The sequence below is a fragment of the Pteropus alecto genome, unplaced genomic scaffold (genome assembly GCF_000325575.1).
Source record: "Pteropus alecto unplaced genomic scaffold, ASM32557v1 scaffold13, whole genome shotgun sequence".
Lineage (NCBI taxonomy): Eukaryota > Metazoa > Chordata > Mammalia > Chiroptera > Pteropodidae > Pteropus > Pteropus alecto.
The window spans coordinates 4818851-4837757 of NW_006434373.1; the positions used below are offsets into that span (position 1 = coordinate 4818851).

The 18907-nt window shown below is 34.3% G+C and overlaps 1 protein-coding gene across 5 annotated transcripts in view; it reads left to right on the forward strand.

Annotated features, from left to right (window-relative positions):
* The window catches only part of FAM155A (family with sequence similarity 155 member A), a 557048-nt gene that overhangs the window by 334941 nt on the left and 203200 nt on the right, over positions 1–18907 (forward strand). The window lies entirely within an intron of this gene.

The window sequence follows — 18907 nt, forward strand, 5'->3', positions numbered from 1 at the left end:
AGAGGCTGTACTAATGAACACTGTATGAAAAAGGAAGGAAGCAGTTACCCACAGTTACCAGCAAGATGTAAGCAGAAGGCAGAGAGTCACAATCACCCTGTATTTGCCCTGTATTCGAAAGAGCAGCCATCAGTTCCCCAGAACCAAGAGATGGATAAGAAGCCTTTTAAATGCTCATGGCTGCAGTAAAAGCATACGAAAGTCTCCTAAGTGCAGCCCAGGCAAGGTCGAGTGCCGGGAGCCCACTGCACTTTAATAGTGGCTGCACTTGTCAGGTCCTGATGCTGCAGGATCTGTAGCTACTGTAGAAGAACTTAGTAGCTGTGAACTCTGACACTGGATGAGTGGCTTCTGATCCAGGCAGAGCTGACTGTGGATGCAGCCTTGGGGTTGAGAACCTTGCAGACACAATGCAGGATCTATTCTTTATTAGATGAATGATTCATGACCATTTACTTCTACTTTCTGTGTCTCAGTTTCTTCTTCTGTAAAATGGTAAGAAAAAGAGTCCCTGAGAGATTTAGAAAAAGTAATAGGTGAAATGATAACTGTAAAGATCTGAGAATGATGCCTAGCATATTGCTTAAACTCCATAAATGCTAACTCTCGTTATTATTAGTAGTAGTGGAGAATCTTGAATGTATCTGGTAGATTCTGTCAGTAGAAATAAGCTTCTCAGAGTGACTGGACTAAGGATGGTCAATTCTGTGGAGAACAAGAGAGATGGATTAAGTTTGAAGCCACAGTTCGGTCCAGTTTGGGTGAATTCTTCAGAGGAAGGGCAGAACAGCATGAGGGCAATCAGAGCTGGCAGAGATCTTGATGAGGAAATAATAATAATAATAATAATAATAATAATAATAATAATAGTAATAATGATAATAATGAAACTGGGAAGACAAAATGCTGCTACTTCATAACTAGCTGCCCACCTGGCAAACCATGAAAAGGGAGGACAGGAAACACTTGCTCCTGAAAGGCTCATGAAAGGGCTGAGCACCCACTTTTTGAAATGCAAATACCTTTTCAGGACCTCATTTGTTCATCAGACAAATATTTATTTTACATATACTCTCAACTAAGCTCTCTGCTAGGTGTTAAGGTGGTAAGGAAAAAGTTGCTGCTCTCATAGGGCCAGATACACCTATTGGCTCAATATGAGTCATGTGGTTATTTCAGGCATTGACAGAATTCTTAATGCTTAAATGCTTCTGTGTAACTTACTTACTCCACAGTTATTTAGCAGCGTTCTAATTTTTTTCATCTTGAGGACATAAATAATAATCTTACAGGGCAATGTAGAAGATGAGGGCTTTGCTATTGAGCCAACTTAGACTCTTGACCATCTTTATTTCAACATGCAAATAAATAAACCAAGAAACGAAAAGTGGTGGAGGGTAGTAAAATCTATAAATTATACAGTCTTTGAGAAAACAATGCCTATTCTAAGAAATTAACCTTAGAAAATAAGTATACAATATTGCAAAGGTAGATGAACAAAGGTATCCATCACTGCACTAGTTTTAACAGTGGAGCAATGAAAATTCCTTTATTAAATTACATTACATCCATGAAATGAAATGCTAGGCTTCCAAGAGAAATAATGTAGAATAATAATCATGGAGAAAAAAATCATGATATATAAGATTTTTAAAGACGGAGAGTAAAATATCATATATAGTACAATTCCAATTTTGTAAAAATTGTATGTGTGCGTGTGTGCTAGCTAGGGTGAGTGTGTGTGTGTGCGTGCATGTGTGTGTGTGTGTGTGTGGAATTATTATTGGGATGTGAGATTTCAGGCATATTTTTTTCTTATTCCATTTCTTCTTCTTTCTTCAGGTTTTTTTTCATATTTTCTCCATTGAACATAAGTTACTTTATAATCAGAATGCGTAAACAAACCAAAATATTAGGGAAATAAGAATATAATACAGAGTTGAAGAAAATAACACACTGAAATTCCTTTTAACTATGAAAAATAGCCTGTCCCAAATATAAATGTGACATATTTTTAAAAACATTGTGATAGAGTCCAATTTCAAAAATAAATCGCACATGAATTGGATGAGATCATTCAAATTAAAACTGACTTTTTCTGCTTAGCACTGTTAGCCTTTGGGGAAATGAAAATTAAAACCACCGTGATATATCACAACATACCTATCAGAATGACTTAAATAAAAAAAATATATAGTGATAACTCCAAACGCTGGGGAGAATGCAGAGAATATGGATCACTCATACATTGCTACTGAGAATGCAGAACGTCATAGCCATTCAGGACAATAGTTTGGCAATTTCTTTTAAAACTAAACACACACTTACCATATGACCCAGCAATTACCCCAAAGAGATGAAAATTTATATTCACACAAATGTTGTACATGAATGGCATAACAGCTCTATTTGTGGTAGATAAAGAGTAGAAACAACCCAAATGTCCTTCAGTGAGTAAATGGTTAAACAAACAGTAATACATCCATACCATTGAATACTATTCACCAATGAAAAGTAACAAACCATTAATAGACACAACTACTTGAATGAATCTCAGGGAAATTATAGTCAGTGAAAAAAACCAGACTCAAAAGTTTACCTACTATATGATTCCATTTGTATAACATTTGTGAAATAAAATTAGAGAAAGAATACAATAGCAAAACACAATTGCAAATAAATAAAATTGGCTTTAAAAAAACTTTTCTCTATATTTGGACCTATTTATAAATAATAATTTTTCTCACAAATAGGCATTAACATTTAAACTTTTATACGTGATGTTGCTGGTGTCATTGTAATGAAATTTTTAGGAAAATTTACTCTGTTCTCTCACTTTCATTTTAAACCATCAGAAAGACTGAGTTTTCATACAAGTTATTTTATGCATTAGTAAAATTTATTTTAATCATCATTATTTCACTATCTTGTTTGTGTTTTTATGTACTACTATAATAAATTCTGTTTCTATGCTTCAATTTTAAACACAAGATTTTAAAATATCTTCTTTTGCATTGTATGAATTTATATTGTTAGCCTGCTCTTTCAGTTCAAACTTTAGCCATTTTTTCAACATGGATTTGCAATTTGAATACATTGCCTTAATTTACCTCAGGGTAAATTTCTCTGTAGATCTAACCTAATCGTAGAGAACAGTTTCATGATACTGACTTATCTACTTTGGGCAAATTTTGTCTGGTCTATCTCACCTTCTGTTGATTTGAACTAGTGATGAAATACATCAATATTGTCAGATATCAATTTTTTTCTCTTTGACAGAAATGATCTCAGGAGCCAGAGGTGCAATGAGTCTCATATGTTTTAATAGACTGAATTTTCTGGGATTTGGTTAGAATGGCAAATTACACAGAACTAGATACTTAAAGGAAGTCTTAACGGGCTCCTCTACACGATTTTTAAAAACATTGATTTGAGGATTGGGGAAGGATCTCTTAGGTAACATCTACAATTTGGTGACTTTGTTGCATTAGCTGTAAACAGGGGCAGTCATTTGTTTATTTTATACAAAAGAAGCCAAAAGAAAATTATAACCAAAAAGCTTGTCTGAGATTTAGATAAGGTTGTACCTGGAGTTCCTTGAACAATAGCACAGCACAAGAATTATAAAACAAAAATAACGTGATAACAGAAATTAGCTTAAATACATAGATTTTAAACTTATAGAGTTTGGTTAGTTCACTAAAATCCAACTTCAAGCAAGATTCTGTGTTATCTTTCTCACAAATTAGAATAAATCACAATAAATATGCAGACTAAACAAATGCTTGATTTCTGAGTGTTTACTCCTCCTTCACACACTATGCTTCAGCAGTAGAGATATTGATAGTTCACAGAACAAACACCATCCTCTTCCCTTTCTCTCAACATCTAGTCTAAACACTGTCACTGACTTAAAACAAAACAAAAACAAAAAACCTTTTTTGCTGCTTCTCCAGCAGTTGGAACAACTGGGAACAGTGTACATAGTAGGTGCTAAATAAACACTTATTGACGTAATGAAGCAATGTGACACATCCTTTGACTTCCCCCAACTCGCTCAATTGTGCCACCTATACCAAATGTTAAAACACTTCAGTTAAAGCAATTGTATTTAGTTAACATTTTGATATATCAACTATTATGTCCCTCTCTTCCCCACCACTCTCACATATTTATATTCTACAAAATCTTTTCTTCAACGCAAGTAACTAGGATGATCCACAGTGGTCAAAAAGTTAGCATTTTAATGCAATATGTATATAGAGAGAACTTAGCCAACAATAGTTTCAAAATATGTTTCTAAAGCCTCATCTATAACAAAAGGGTGTCAAACAAGAAAATCTCTTGTATCTCTTCTTTCCATAACTTTTTTTTATGCCTCTAGTTTTTTTTATTAATTCATTTATTTTTTATGGTGACATTGGTTAATGAAATCCGATAAGTTTCAGTTGTACATTTTAACAGTAAGGCATATATATATTTACATTGTGTGTTCACCTCCCATAGTTAGATTTCTTTCTGTCACCACATATTTGACCCCTTTTACTCCGTCTACCTCCTCTCTCACCCTCTGGTAACCACTAGTTTGTTGTCCATGTGCCATGACTTTCTGATTCTGTTTAAACTGCAGTGATGATGGATAAAGTCAGATATTCTGAAATGTTAAATAGAAACATTTTTTTTTAAGTTTAGATATTAAAACACATATAAATAAAGCACATATTTTTCCTCTTAAATTGTCAATAATCTGTAACATTCTTTTCAATTTCAATCACAGTTGAAGAATAATATAGTCAAAGGTAAAATGTTTTTCTTTCTCTTTCACTTTCTCCCTCTCCTCTCCCCTGCCTAGAATCATTTGAGGCTATTTCCAGGGAAACTCATTTGCTCTGGCAGCAAAAATCTGGTCTCACTATGAAGGTAGCTTATTGAGCATAGATTTAGGGGGCAAAGAAATATTGAAACCATGAAGTATACTATGGAAGTAGAATAATTCTGGTTTAAATCCATCTAGCTAAAAGCCCAATTCCCTAACAAGTTTGACAGTTTTGTAGATTAATGCATATAGAGAATGGGATAATTAGAGAAAGAGAATACAAGAGAGAAAGAATGTGGAAAGGAAGGGGATGACATTGCAGTTGGGGGTGGGGAGAGGATTTATCCAGGTATGTAAGTTGCCTTTCTTCTAAAATCATAATCCAAGGGCAGGTGAAGTTTTCTTTAGATATGTGGAAAACAGTACTAGTCTTTACTGTGAAGACCAGGCCAACAGGTCAATACCAGCAACGGGAGAATGACAACAGGGTGAATTGGGTCCTGGCGAAAACCAGCTTTAAAAAGTAAGACTAAGGAAGGTTTACTAGTGCTAGTACTATTAATTCTAAATGTTCTTACTATCTTCCTTCTAAGAAATTGGCATGTGTTTTCCTTTCAATGTTATAACTCTCCTATCAGCCACATGGGCATGATAAGTTCTCAGGGTGAGAATCACAGAATATGACAAAAATATGGTCACTGTCTTCAGGCTCTTGATACTAAATTAACACATAAGGCTATGTTCGAATAAGGACATCAATCACCCAGCACTGTGGTTGTTAAGCATTAAATACACTTAATATGAGTTCAAATATTTGTGAATTTTTTAAAAAGACATATAGGTTTCATGAACTTTCTCTCTCTCTCTTCAACTCATAAATAATACATGACATCTCTGAATTTCAATACAAATACCAGAAACATAACAATATGCTTTAAAATGAATGACCACAGCATGTATAAGATTATGTTGCTGGTATACATTATTTAGAGTCTTTCTTGAAAAACAAATTTAGGCATGGTGTTAAAGAGAAGCAGTAAAAATTCACATTCTTGCCTTGTTCTTGATTTTAGGGGAAAATGTTCAATATTTAATCATTAACTATGATGTTAGTTTTTCACAGATGCTCATTATCAGATAGAGGAAATTCTCTTTTATTCTTTGTTTGCTGACAGTTTTTATCATGCAAGAGTGTTGAATTTTGTCAAATGTTTTTTCTGCATTGATTAAAATGATCACAAAAATGTTTTTCCTATTATTATGCTAATACAGTAAATGTCATGGATTTATTTTCAAATATTAAACCAGTTATGTTGTTTGAGATAATTCCCACTTGGCCTTTCTTATGTACTTTCCTTCTTATATATTAGAATTCTACTTTTTTTTTTTTCAATTCCTAGATTTGAGGAGATGAGTTTAATTGTTTGCTTACTTTTTTTTTTTTTTTTCAACAAAGCAAATTTCCTGTTTGGAAATGTTCTGAGCTAATTGTAATTAGCTGAGATAATTGTAACTGCAAAAATTGTTTCTGAGAACATGTTTAAGCAGTTATTTAAAAATGCATTAGGAAGACATTATAAATTGCAGGACAAATATATTAATAAGTACACAAAGTTTATTGGCCAAAATTGTTTTGTTTACTGTTATCATTGGTGTTTCTTCCCTTCTAAGATAAAGTTTTGATCTAGTTTGATTTTAGGAAGATAGTCCTGCTAACGAGGTGAACCCCTAACCCAGTATTGTTTGTATATGGCAAAAAAACAAAAAACAAAAACAAACAAAAAAAACAGTGGCTCTGCAATGTTAGGCCAAGTTCTACAGCACTGTGATGATTTCAGTGAGGAAAAGCAATCTTAGGCAGGTTAGGGATTGTGCAGTAGGTCTTCCTAGGAACCATACTCCCTGTGCTCTCCATAATCAAAGCTCTCAGAAAAGAAATGACCATATTCTCGTCACGTTGTTCTAAGTTCTGTGTCTGTCTGTCTGTCTGTCTCTATTCTTCTCTCTTTCTCCTCTTCTTCCTCTCCCACTCTCTCTCCCTCACCTCTGCTTCTTCCTCTTCTTCTCTCTTCTTTCTCCTTTACTCTCTCTCCTCTCTTCATTCCTCAACCCTTTCACTCTTGTTCTCATTCTTTCTCACTCTTTCTTTAGTTACATTGTGAAGATGTGAATATTTCTCAAAGGCTCCCATAATGCAGACATCAGCTTTTTACCCATTTCCCATTATTCCTTTTCATCTTTAAGAACACTATATCGTCAGTTTATTTGAATAGAGTAAAAGCTCAAGTACTTTTGCAATTTTCTTCGGATTGAGAATGGCTGGGTTAATAGCTACGTGGAAACTTCTGGATTTGTCAGCAAGTTGACACAAAATGTAATCATTTCATGAACGGAAAATGAATCTTTATATTCCTATAAAATCATGCAGAAGACATTTAAGAAACTAATAAATTCATCACTCAGAAAAGCAAGTAAAACTGCTGCGTGCATTGACTAACTTAATGAAAGAAAATACGTAAAATGGATCTGTTAACATTTTTTTGAGCTAACTTGACTTCTGATTTTTTTCTAATCAATCTCTAAGGTGCTGTTATTTTTAATATCCTCTTAGCTCTGCAGCTGGAAAGATTTTTAGAAGCCCACAGGGCAGCTTGATGATCCATTTCAGGACCAGAATTAGAGGAATGTGCTGATTTTGTTGTTCTCAATGGGCTGGAATCTTTGATGCTTTGGGCTTTTTGTTCACATTATTTCTTATAGAGGCAAAATTATAAATGGTAATAAGTTGCCAAAGTTACCCTATGAAACTCACTAACCCTATCATGGAACAGAAGCAAAGACACTATACTCAATGCCTCCAGAAATTTCCAGTTATTTGATGAATGTCACCATTTTGAGACAGTCTTAGGGATGAAAATTTTGATGTCACAGAAGAAAGGGTAGGACTGTGCAATGTGGTTATGCTTCTCTCTGTGTGTCTGTACAACATGCTTTCCTGTGAGGAATGATGATAGTAACCACACTTACTGAGCATTCTACATTTTGGGCCCTCTGATATTGTGTTAAAACCCCATAAGAATTATTCAAGGTATAATATTCCCCGTATTTGCAAAATAGGGAAACTATCTTGGAGAGGATATCCTAGCCCCTTGAGATCATTGCTAGTAAGGGGCAGAGATAGAATATAAACTAAGATTTGTCTGACTCCCAACTCCATGTTCTCAAACACTGAATGCTGCCTCCCTGAGTAGCTCTACTCCCATGAGTTAAATCCAATAATGCCAGTTATATTATACCTGTGAGTTTTACTATTGTTTATTTTTGGAAAAGTATAAATTATTTGGGATTCCTGAGCCAACTGACAGAAAGCTGGAGAGCTAGGCGGCCAAAATGAACAGAAAGAAAAATCAAACCAAATAGCCTCATATAAATTGTATGAACTTTTTTACAAATTCGATTAGTGTGGATTTTATCATCTTTATTATGATGAATCTTTACACATAGGTGAAGAGAAGATTTTGTTTCTCTTCACCTACAGAGAAATGAGCATTAACTTTAAGTGGTAATGAAAATCAGCCTACAGTAAATTAGTATTAAGTTCCTAATTTCATAAATATAGATATCGAAACCATGGAGTTCATTGATTACTCTAAAATGTCTCTGCATGCTAACAAAGTAATCTTCAACTCAATGTAGAATGGGATTCTACAACACTGAGACTAGACCTCTTATGCAGGAAACAGCTACATAGTTCTGGAATTCTAAAATTGAATATGCAGTTGGTCAATTTACTTTGTTTCTAGTATTTTAGTAAGGCATGGATATCAGACTCACTTGATATTTCTTGATGTTCTAGCACACCCTCCTTGTTCAGTGGACAATTAATTTGCTCACTTTCTTAGTGACATATAGTCTTAAGTGGACAAGGCTTGTTGACCATGAGATCATATATCTTCCTTACATTTATAGAGATCTGCCAGCTCCCAAGTGCTTATCTCCACATCAGCTGGCAAATTGTCTGCTTGTATGTTTCTTGAGATGTGTCTCTCTATTTCAGCAGAGCATCTGGAAGTCTATTTAACCTTATACACTAAATGGGAAATGCTCTCTAGGGAAATCTTCTTTCACTTCTCTAAGAATTTTCCATAGTATATAATCAGTGATCATGGTGCTTCTATCATGACACAAAATGAGCCATTTTTAACTGAAGAAATGGGAAATATTCTTCCAGGAAAAAAAGAGAACTAATGATCTCTTTAATATCCTTTCTATAATCTGTAACTCTAGCAACAGACTGATTTGAGGTAGAATAGGCAAGTCAGTGACCAGTTAAGAAGTGGATCAGACAATTTAAGATAATTGTGTTTGCAGAAGAAATAGTTAATCTAACCTTAGAATATTATCAGACATTTTTATATAACAATTTGTCTCTTTTCCAGACTAAAGTTATCATAATATACAATAATAAAATAAATTTATTTCATTTTTCATTTATTTAGTAAGTATAACAAAATGAGCATTTTATTATATTAGCTACTGATACCAGAATTATTCCTAAGGACAAGCTGTTTTTGAAAATATACTTCCATAATTTGCTTAAAAATGAAGGTAGAACATTGAGAAATGGGTGTCTACTTGTGGCCAAACATAAGATAATAGATTTCTTTGTAGAATCAAAAATAAAAGTTCATCTTGAGATAGAAATAGAAGATCAAGAGGTGAATGAGGGAGTTGGGGGAAGAGTCAGGAAGAGGGAATAAGCTTGAGGGCTCCACAGGATGAGGTGTGCAGTATCTCTATGATGGATTGACTTAAAATATTTTAGGAGATGAATGTCTAATTTGTAATCACAAGGCATATGACTCCATAAATGTAAATTTCTCCTTCACTGCACAAAATAATAATTAAAACCAATCATAATCTGAAATTACTTGAGTGGGAAAATTGTTGAAATCCCAAAGAAAAATTTTCTCCAATCATCAGCACAAGTAGATGACAGAGCCGGCGGGGCAGAGATGACCATGAGCACATAAGTCCCCAAAGAAGGTGAAGTATCTTGTTGAGGGTTTTGAATTTACGTGGGCAAGGAAGTTTGGATTCATGCCCATCTATCTAGCAGTATAAAGTTGGAGTATCTCTGACAACAGGTTTCCTTACACATTTGTTTATTTACAGAAGTAGTTCTTAACCTTGGCTGCATATTGGAATATCTTTGGAGAGCTTTAACTACTTACTAATGCCTGGCTTCACCCCAGGGAGTCTGATTTTTGGGGGGTATAACTTGAACATCATTATTATTTTCAAACTCCCCAGATACATCTAGCATGCAGCCAAGATAGATAAGCACTGAATTTGTGACAACAGAGAATACAATCCTGAATATGTCATGCAACAAGGAATTTGGAATGGTCCACTTTCTCAAATGAGGTTCTTTGTTTGAACTACAGAGCACTCAAAATTATTTTAGTACTTCCTTTTTTTAGTTCCTCCAAGGATTTATATAACTTCTGCTGTCCTAAATGCATATGGTTGTCTTATAAGACATGAGGGCTTAATTCTCTCACAGAACCCGTGTTAAGGAAATCTGGTAGACGGAACATGGGGGTGGGAGCATTGCAGGGAGTGAAGACTACAAGTATAGAGGCATAAATATTTGGGGGTGCATTACATAGTATTGAGAAAGTCACTCCTGTGCCTGTTAAGAACATGGCTAAGTATTTCCAGCACTCTTACAAGTTGAGCCAAGGCTCTACCACACAAATCTACTTAACATTTTCTCCAATTAGCAGCAAACACCCAATTACTTTAAGGTATGTTATGAATTAAAACCTAATGGCATTACAGTGCTAATCAAAGTGACTAAATTATTCATTGTCCATACTGGGACAGTGTGTGCATGTGTGTGTTCAGGAGGCACCATTGATGGTTAAATTGACACTTCAGGCCTCATTGTGGACCCTCTTATGCACACCAAAAGACATCCTAGTGCTAGACATTAAGGAATGTTACTGGGAGGAAGAGTCACTTGGCCAACATGAAGAGGGCTACATTATGAAGAGCAGAGTAATAGAATGCCTAAAGGATGTGTTTTAGAGTTAGAACTGTGTTTGATTGGCAACTTCAGCATGTTAGCTCTGTGACATTATTTCCAATTCAGGTTATTTGAATTATCTGTCTTGATCAATATTATATTCCAATTTCTTACTATGGAGCAGCTTTTCCAATAACTGTATTTGTATGTGTGGACAAGTGAATGAATAAGTATATTCCAGAATCTCTTCATTTGATTTGCCATGCTGTGAACGTATTCTGTAGAAATTGATGTCTCTCTTAATGTCAGAGCTCAGAACTGAACACCTGAATTCAAATACGGTCTCTCGGCTCTTAATAGGAAAGTTAAGCAATCTAATATTGTATGTGTTTATTTAACAGCTTTATCAAGTGTTGTTCTTATGAAGCTGGGACATATAAAATCCCAAAGGTCTTTGTTCATCGAATTGCTTTAATAAATACCTCCAAAACTGTACACGTGTATTTGATAGATTAAATTTAAGATTTTTACATTTATCCCTGTTAAACTTATCTCAGATATTGTAGTTCTGTGTTTCCCCTACATGTGATTGCTTTAAATTGTGATTCTATCTTTATCACTTTATCGTTTCTTATCAGCTTGGAAGCACTGCAAGTTAGGAAGGAGTCTTAAGTCATTGATAATGATATTGCATAAGAAGAGGAGAAGGGAAGAATGCAGTACCCTCCACTATAGGTTCTTCTCTCCTTTGACAGTAGTTTACAAACACTAGTGAATATGATTCTCCAGTTGGCAACAATCGCACACTGGTTTTACTGCATTATCTAAACAGAATGTTAGGGTAGCATTTGGTACCCCCTGCATTCTCTCTCAATTTTTTTAGCAATTGGTGCTCTACCTAAAAATGATACTAATTTATATTTGGCAGATAAGCATAACAAACACATGAAAAACATTTTAACTACTTTATAATCCTTTAAGATATCTGAACAATCCCGACTGCAGACATTTCAAAGACATGATTATATGATTAGGACCCAATAGAACACCTGGTCCATGTTAAGCACTCAATAACCATGGTGAAGAATTTATCTTTAGATGTCTAATAATCTACTTATACCCTTGTAAGGAAGGTTCTTTATGTAGTGAAAAGGTTGGGGGTTTGTTATTAGCAGAATTGATGTTGCACCCAAACATACAGTTTGTTAAAATAAGAGACAAAGGGAGCAACATAAACAATTAATTAACAATGAAATATTTAGCTAAAACTTCCTCAAAAGCACTGAAGTTGAGTACCTAAAGGTAAAGATGTTTTTTTCAGAACATTTGCTTAAACCTTTGAGAATCCAGAATTTAACAATATACCACTATGTTATTCTCTGTTCTAACATTTCACATTATTTCGCGGCTCAGCAACTTTTCTTGGGCTGTTTTCTGATTCTGGAAGTCTCTGTCCTCCAATTTTTAGAGATGGGAAGAGTCTAAAAATAATCTAGTCTCAAATACCTCTCAAATTTTAGGTGATAGAAATGAGATCCAAAAAATGACTTTTGACATGCAGCTGTCAGTAATCCACATTTCCTAATTTCCAAGATAGTGGTAGATATCCCAGATTTCAGGTTCAGATTGCCAGAGCTCTGATCATGGTTAGGTCATTTACAGAAGCTGAGTGATCTCTACCAAATTGCTTACAACTTCTGAACCGCAGTTTCCTCGTCTCTAAAATGGGATAATACTATCGCTGACTTCATCGGGTTGTTAGAAAGGTTAGCTTGAGTTAATAGACATAAAAGGTTTAGAGAAGAGGGCCCAGCTCATGCGGAGTGCTATATATTAGCTTGAGTCAGCTCTGCTTATTACTGTTCTGCCATAACCTTCAAAGATCACATCATGCACTCCTTCTCTTAAGAAATCTTTCCAGCCAGTTTTACCTGTTTCTTTCTGAGTAATTCTGCCTTGTCAATTACTTTATTCTGCTTTAGATAACTGGATGTCTTTCTCCCTAGGTAAGGTTGTTTGTTCTATAGGCCTAATGGAATATTTCAAATTAAATACATGCTTGTTGAATTGAAGTACATTTTCTTTCAGAATACTGAATTTTAGAGCTAGCTTTATCTTTTTTTCCATCTTTAATAGTATTTAGATGGAGAATTGGTATTCCTGGAACAGAGCTCTCAGCCAGCTTATGAACAGCTCTTATGAGGCCACTCCAAAGAGGAAGCTCATAATTGGATCTGAGAAGGAAACCCCCCCATTCCCTGTGTCTAATTGCTTCGAGCAAGTCCAAGAGAAAGCACAAGGCAGGGCTTTTGCTTTACTCTTTTTATTTTATTTTTTTTTTTAATTAAAGACAGCATGGATGTCACAACATTTTTTTCAAATCTCTCTTTTTCTTCGCTTTTTGCTACCATCATCTTTTTTTCTTTCTTTCCATCCAAAGCTGACTGATTTTAAGTATTATTTAAGAATGTACTATCTAAAGCTGATAACTCTGCTCTAGTTCCCTGAATATTAATCCTATTTTTTATGAAGTTCATCTTTTAAGAAGTGAAATTCAAAGAAATGTGTATTTTTATACTTCAGGTAGCATGTCTTTTGGCAAAATAAAATAAAATTTCCAAAACAGCCAAAACGACTATTATAATCCCTAACTAAATTATGTCAGACTTTTTTAAAATTTAAAGTAAAATGTTCTGCTTTTTACACTCTGAAGCTAAAAAATACTTCGGAGGAAATGCATTAAGAGTATTAAAAAATTGAACAAAATCACAAGTATTTTAGATATAAGGTTTTTCTAAACACAATGGAAAATAGTATAATTATGTATATAAATGAAATAAAATAATTATGTAATAGAAAAATACATTTTAAATACTTCATTTGTGTGTATTTATCTATTTGAAATGTCAATGTCCTAGTTTTTTAAACTATAATAAAATTATATATTAACACAGTATCCTGACATCATTGAACAATTTTAGTTTTGCTTGTTTACTCTATATGTAAATTTAGAGTATATAATAATTGAAATAATTGGCTAATGTTATTTAGGTTACATAATGTGCCAGGAATTTATTTCACCTAATATGCGATATAGCATCTTAATTTTGTAGTCTTTACAATGATTAGTTTTAATAACTGCATTATATTTCTTTCTGTTATATCAAGAACCTAAATTCTGAATTATTTTATGACTCGAGGTAACATGTTATCATTGAGCAAGTTTTTCCAAGAAGCAAGTCTCTGTGGGGTAAAAAAAGAGAAACAGTGTTTTTAGAAGCAATCTGATGAAAATCTTTGGTATTTGTATTTGAAGATATTACTTATATGGTTGGAAAAATCTGGAAATTCTGAAGTTGCATTACCATTTCAAGGATAGAAACTGGTTATGCAGAGGCAGTTATGGAAGTCACACTCTAATTTCTCTCAAGAGTACATGTGATTGAACCTTTTACATTTTCTTCGAGGTTTTTTTTTTTTTAAATTTCTGTATATTCGATGATTCTTTGTGAAAATATGAGAAAAAAAATTATCTCAAACACATTTAGGCATTTCAAAGATGAGTGGTGAAAATCCCATAATATAACAAAGTGAAGGTTTAAGTACCTGTTCTGTCTATGGGTTTCTCTTTGAGCTTACTATAGAGCATGCCTCTTCCAGGAAGAAGAGTAGGCTGTGTGGTTGACAGGATTGAGCAAGAGCTTGAGTGGGAAAATGGCTAAGAGTTTCTGGTACAGAGCTATTCAGTATGTTCTTTTCAAAAATAATAAATAAATAATAATCTGAGTTACTAGGAAATCACACTTCCGCTAATAAACTATTCTTAACTTGGCCATTCTCTTTTCTACTCCTTCTACACTATTTATAGTAAATATATACACTCTCTATGCTATTTTGAAATGCTTTTACAATGTTTTAGGCTAGATTCATTGGTAAGGTTTTCCTCTTTAGAAAGGCATCTCATTTATGGCAAATTAATGACCAACAGGAAGACTGTACTAAAGCTTCACTCACATTTGATTTATGATTGGGCATATTGCCCCAACCAGTGTTGCTTCAAAGTTCTCTGCCTGTGGTAAAAAGCATTCTTTTCTCAAAGTTTACTCTTGGCTGGCAGTTTAGACCTTGTTTCAATCAACTTTCTTTCTTAATGTTGCCAGTAGGGGAAATTAAGAGCAAAATGCAACTTTAATTTGCTAGAGAAGGTTTGGTTTGCCTAACAGAGTAAGCTCTGATAGCAGATACTCCTTTCTCACCCAACAAGAAAAATAAGGAAAATCGTAACGGACAGGTGAAAGGAAGTGTATTTTATGCCTCCCATTTATAGGGAAATACTAAAGAGTAGAGAAATGTATGCGTAGCAAAGTCTCATTTCTTCACGCAGAACATCAAAGCACTTGTAAATAAACATTTTAGTGACCTGCTAATAACTCATTACTTGGGAAACCTTAAAATCCTTTAAAGAAGTTCTGAAAATCAAGTAACCTTTCACAGAAGTCTCAAAAGTTGAGATTGTTAAGAACTGAACCAAAAGATGATTTATTATCAATGGTATGTTTCTGTGCTAAATCTGAACTGTTTTAAAGTTTCTCCCCAACAATGTAATTAATTTCTTTACACAAACTATTTTTTTCAAGTGGGATGAGACAGATAAATCAGCTTTTAAAAAGTCATCAATAATCACTTAAATTACTATTCTGTAATCATATGCAAAAGCAGTCTACATGCACATGGTATATCAGAACTGCTTATATGAATATGAGAAGGCAGCTTATTTCCAGAAACTCAGATCACTTTGGAAAGTTCTCCAAGATCCAGTTCACTTGATGTGTGGCTAGTATTGAATGAGATCTGATCATAAAAGCCTGCATTCAAACATTGAAATTTAAAGCAGTGAAAGAATTCTAGTAGAATTAGAAACACTATTTCTCAAGATCTAGATGAATGCTGACACATATAAATGATTCTGTTCAGTTAATAATTTGAACTTCTTTAAAAATAACTTGCTACATTACATGGCATACCCTCATTCATCTAAGATCAGTAGCCTCAGGAAACTGTCAAACAAAAGAAGTTTGCTATGGGCTTCTAGAGGCATCAGTGTATTTTTGTTTGTGTTGTCTTTGCTTCATGGTTACTGAGGAAGTCCAGTTGTGGTTCTGGAATCAGTGAAGGTCAGGTGTTTCTCTAATTTATTAATCCCTATAAATCTTTAAAGAAAATGCTTATTAGCCAGTATAACGAAATGATAATAAACAGATTTTAGAATAAGTAAGTCTGTGATCAAGACCTGCCGTGAGCACTTAAATACGTCTATTACTTTGGAAAGCTTATCTTAGAGCTTTAAGGCACAGACTATCTGCAAAGTGAAGATAATCTCAGTAACTCTTCAATGGCTAGATGTGAGCATTCAATGTTCTCAGTCTGATATTGAATACTATGCAATAAACTGTTGGACTGTTTTTATAAGCACAAAGGAAGATATGAGAAAGCTCTTTTTATCCCTTTTATGATATTTTTAACATTCTGTATAGGTAGAACATAGTTCTTAAAAAATTGAAGACAATACTTGAAAAGCTGCAGGAATTCCCTTCCCCAGTTGGCCTCCTCATCAGAGAGGTGATGTGGACAGTATAAGAAGGTAGATTCTGGAGTCAAATTGCTTGGATTGTCATGACCAATGAGAAATTTGTATTGAAACTACTTTTTGCCTAATTATCCTTGCCTTTATGGTAGGGACAGTACGTGCCTACTTTATACTGTGGTTGGGAGATTTAAATGTAAAAATGTGGGTACAGCCGTGAGAATATCCACGGTATAGTAGGTGCCGGGTACATGTTAGCTAATATTATCTTCAAGGAAAAGGATCTGACAAGAGAAAGAAGACCACCAGCTTACTGCTTATTGAGTGTCGGTAGAGATGGGTGAATACTGTTAACCCAGCAGTGTAAGCCTGTTGGGGTGTCTCAAGCCACTGGAAAGACAGTGATTTCAAATGTGTTTTTCCCATGAAGGGAGGATTTTCTTTTGTTTAGATGTAGTGAAAGACAGAGATAATTTAATCTGTGCTATTTTTTTTTTAAATCTGAAGTATTAAAAAGGGTTTATAGGAAGTTGAAAGAGATGGATAGATTGGGAGAGGATAGATAAATAAGATCAATGATGCCACATGTATCTGAGTAATAGATGATAAATCCCAAATATCTCTCCAATGGTTGTGTGAAGGTAGCCAGAATTCTCAACCAGGAAATTGGAATGTGTTCATTTTCCAAGCATCGCTACTGCTCTCCTTCTCACTCCTCTTTTCCTTCCATTTCCCTTTCTTGTCATCCTCAACCTGTATCATTTTCTTTTGTTCTCATGTTCTCATTATTTGTAACAAAGAAGGTGGCTACTATGCTTGGATGTAGAAATATCAGTATCCCCATTCCTGCCCCATTGTATCTAAGGGATATTAATAGCTGTGTCTTCTCATGACCGTAGAATTATAGTTAATACATACCAAAGGGATAATTTAGACAGAAAATTGCAATTTAGCAAAAACTCCAGTAATAATTATTTCAGATAGTTATCATCAATGGCTGCTAAATCTAGTAGCTTACAGTATAATGAGGAAACAGATTTTTGCATAGTTTCAAAATACCTTTCCATAAGGTATTTATTAATTGCAAAAGAGAAAATAATAACTTTACACTGGAGAAACGTGACAAACATCACGTTAACCAAGTAATCAAAGTGAACATCACCAGTAATGAGATGTGTCAACATCATGCATCTCCTGACATAATGCAAAGAGCAAGGCGCAGTGCCATTTCAGTGATATTCTTGACCCAAGAAGGCATACTCTGAATTTAATCGTGATGAAACATTAGACAAACTCAAATTGAGAGTCATTCTAAAAGTAAAAATAATTGTTCTGGAGTCTACTTAAACAAATCATCCTGAGCATATAATACAGTTTTGCTTTGTGATAAAAAAAACCTTTTCCTAATAAATAATTTGGAGATTCATATTCAGCATATGAAATTATTCTAAAGCCAATATACAAGATTATCCATATATCTTAACTAAATTCATAATAATAACTTATTGTCTTTCCAGAGCAATTTCAAAGCTAGAAATGTTATTAGGTCTCCAAGATTTATTTTATTTTTCACATGAGCGGAAAATATTCAATATGAGTATATTACAGAATTTTTAATCAAAAGCAACAGTAGTGAGGTATACCATGAAAACTTAATACAGTATTTATTTGCATATTTTCTCTCTCATGTTTTTTCCCTTTTGTTTTTTGAGAAGAAAATTTAAAAATATATTTTTTTTAAGTTGTTTTTTCTCTTTTTGAAATAATATTTGCTATTTGTGAAAAAGACTTCTCTTTGGGAGCACTGGTTTTCCTCACCAGTGTGCATGGACCTACCAGCAGCACAACAGCCAGGACTGCCGAATGTGACCAGGCAAGAGCCTCTGCACAGAGCTCCTTTTTCTGCTTCTGTCTCATTGTTCCACTAACTACATCTTGGACTTCCTAGACTTAGGAACCTTTGCTCCAATTTATCTATCCCTTTTTACCTGTCCTAACTTTCCTGAACTCTGCTATTCAGAATCCACTCTCAAATATCTACATTACTAGTTCTAAATTGGGTTTCCCTTATTAAGTAAATATTTAAAAAGAAATGTGTCAGTATGTTGCTGCCTCACAAGGCAGGAGTTGACATGTTTGAAGGTGAACAATACTGATGTATTTTAGAGTCAGTACATCATCCCTGTATTAGTCTACTATTGTTGCTGTAACAAGTCATCACTAATTTAGTGACTTAAAGCAACACAACTTTATTATCTTACAGCTCTGCAAGTTAGAAAACCAGAATTGTCTTCACTGGGCTGAAATCGAGATGTTGACAGGCTTGCATTCCTTCGTCTGCAGGTTCTAAAGAAATATTCATTTCCTCCCCTTTCCAGCTTCTGGAGGCTGCCCTCATTCTTTGGCTCTCTGTCCCTAGGCAGCAGTCCCATCCCTCTGGTCTCAGCTTCTATAGCCACATCTTTCTCTAATACTC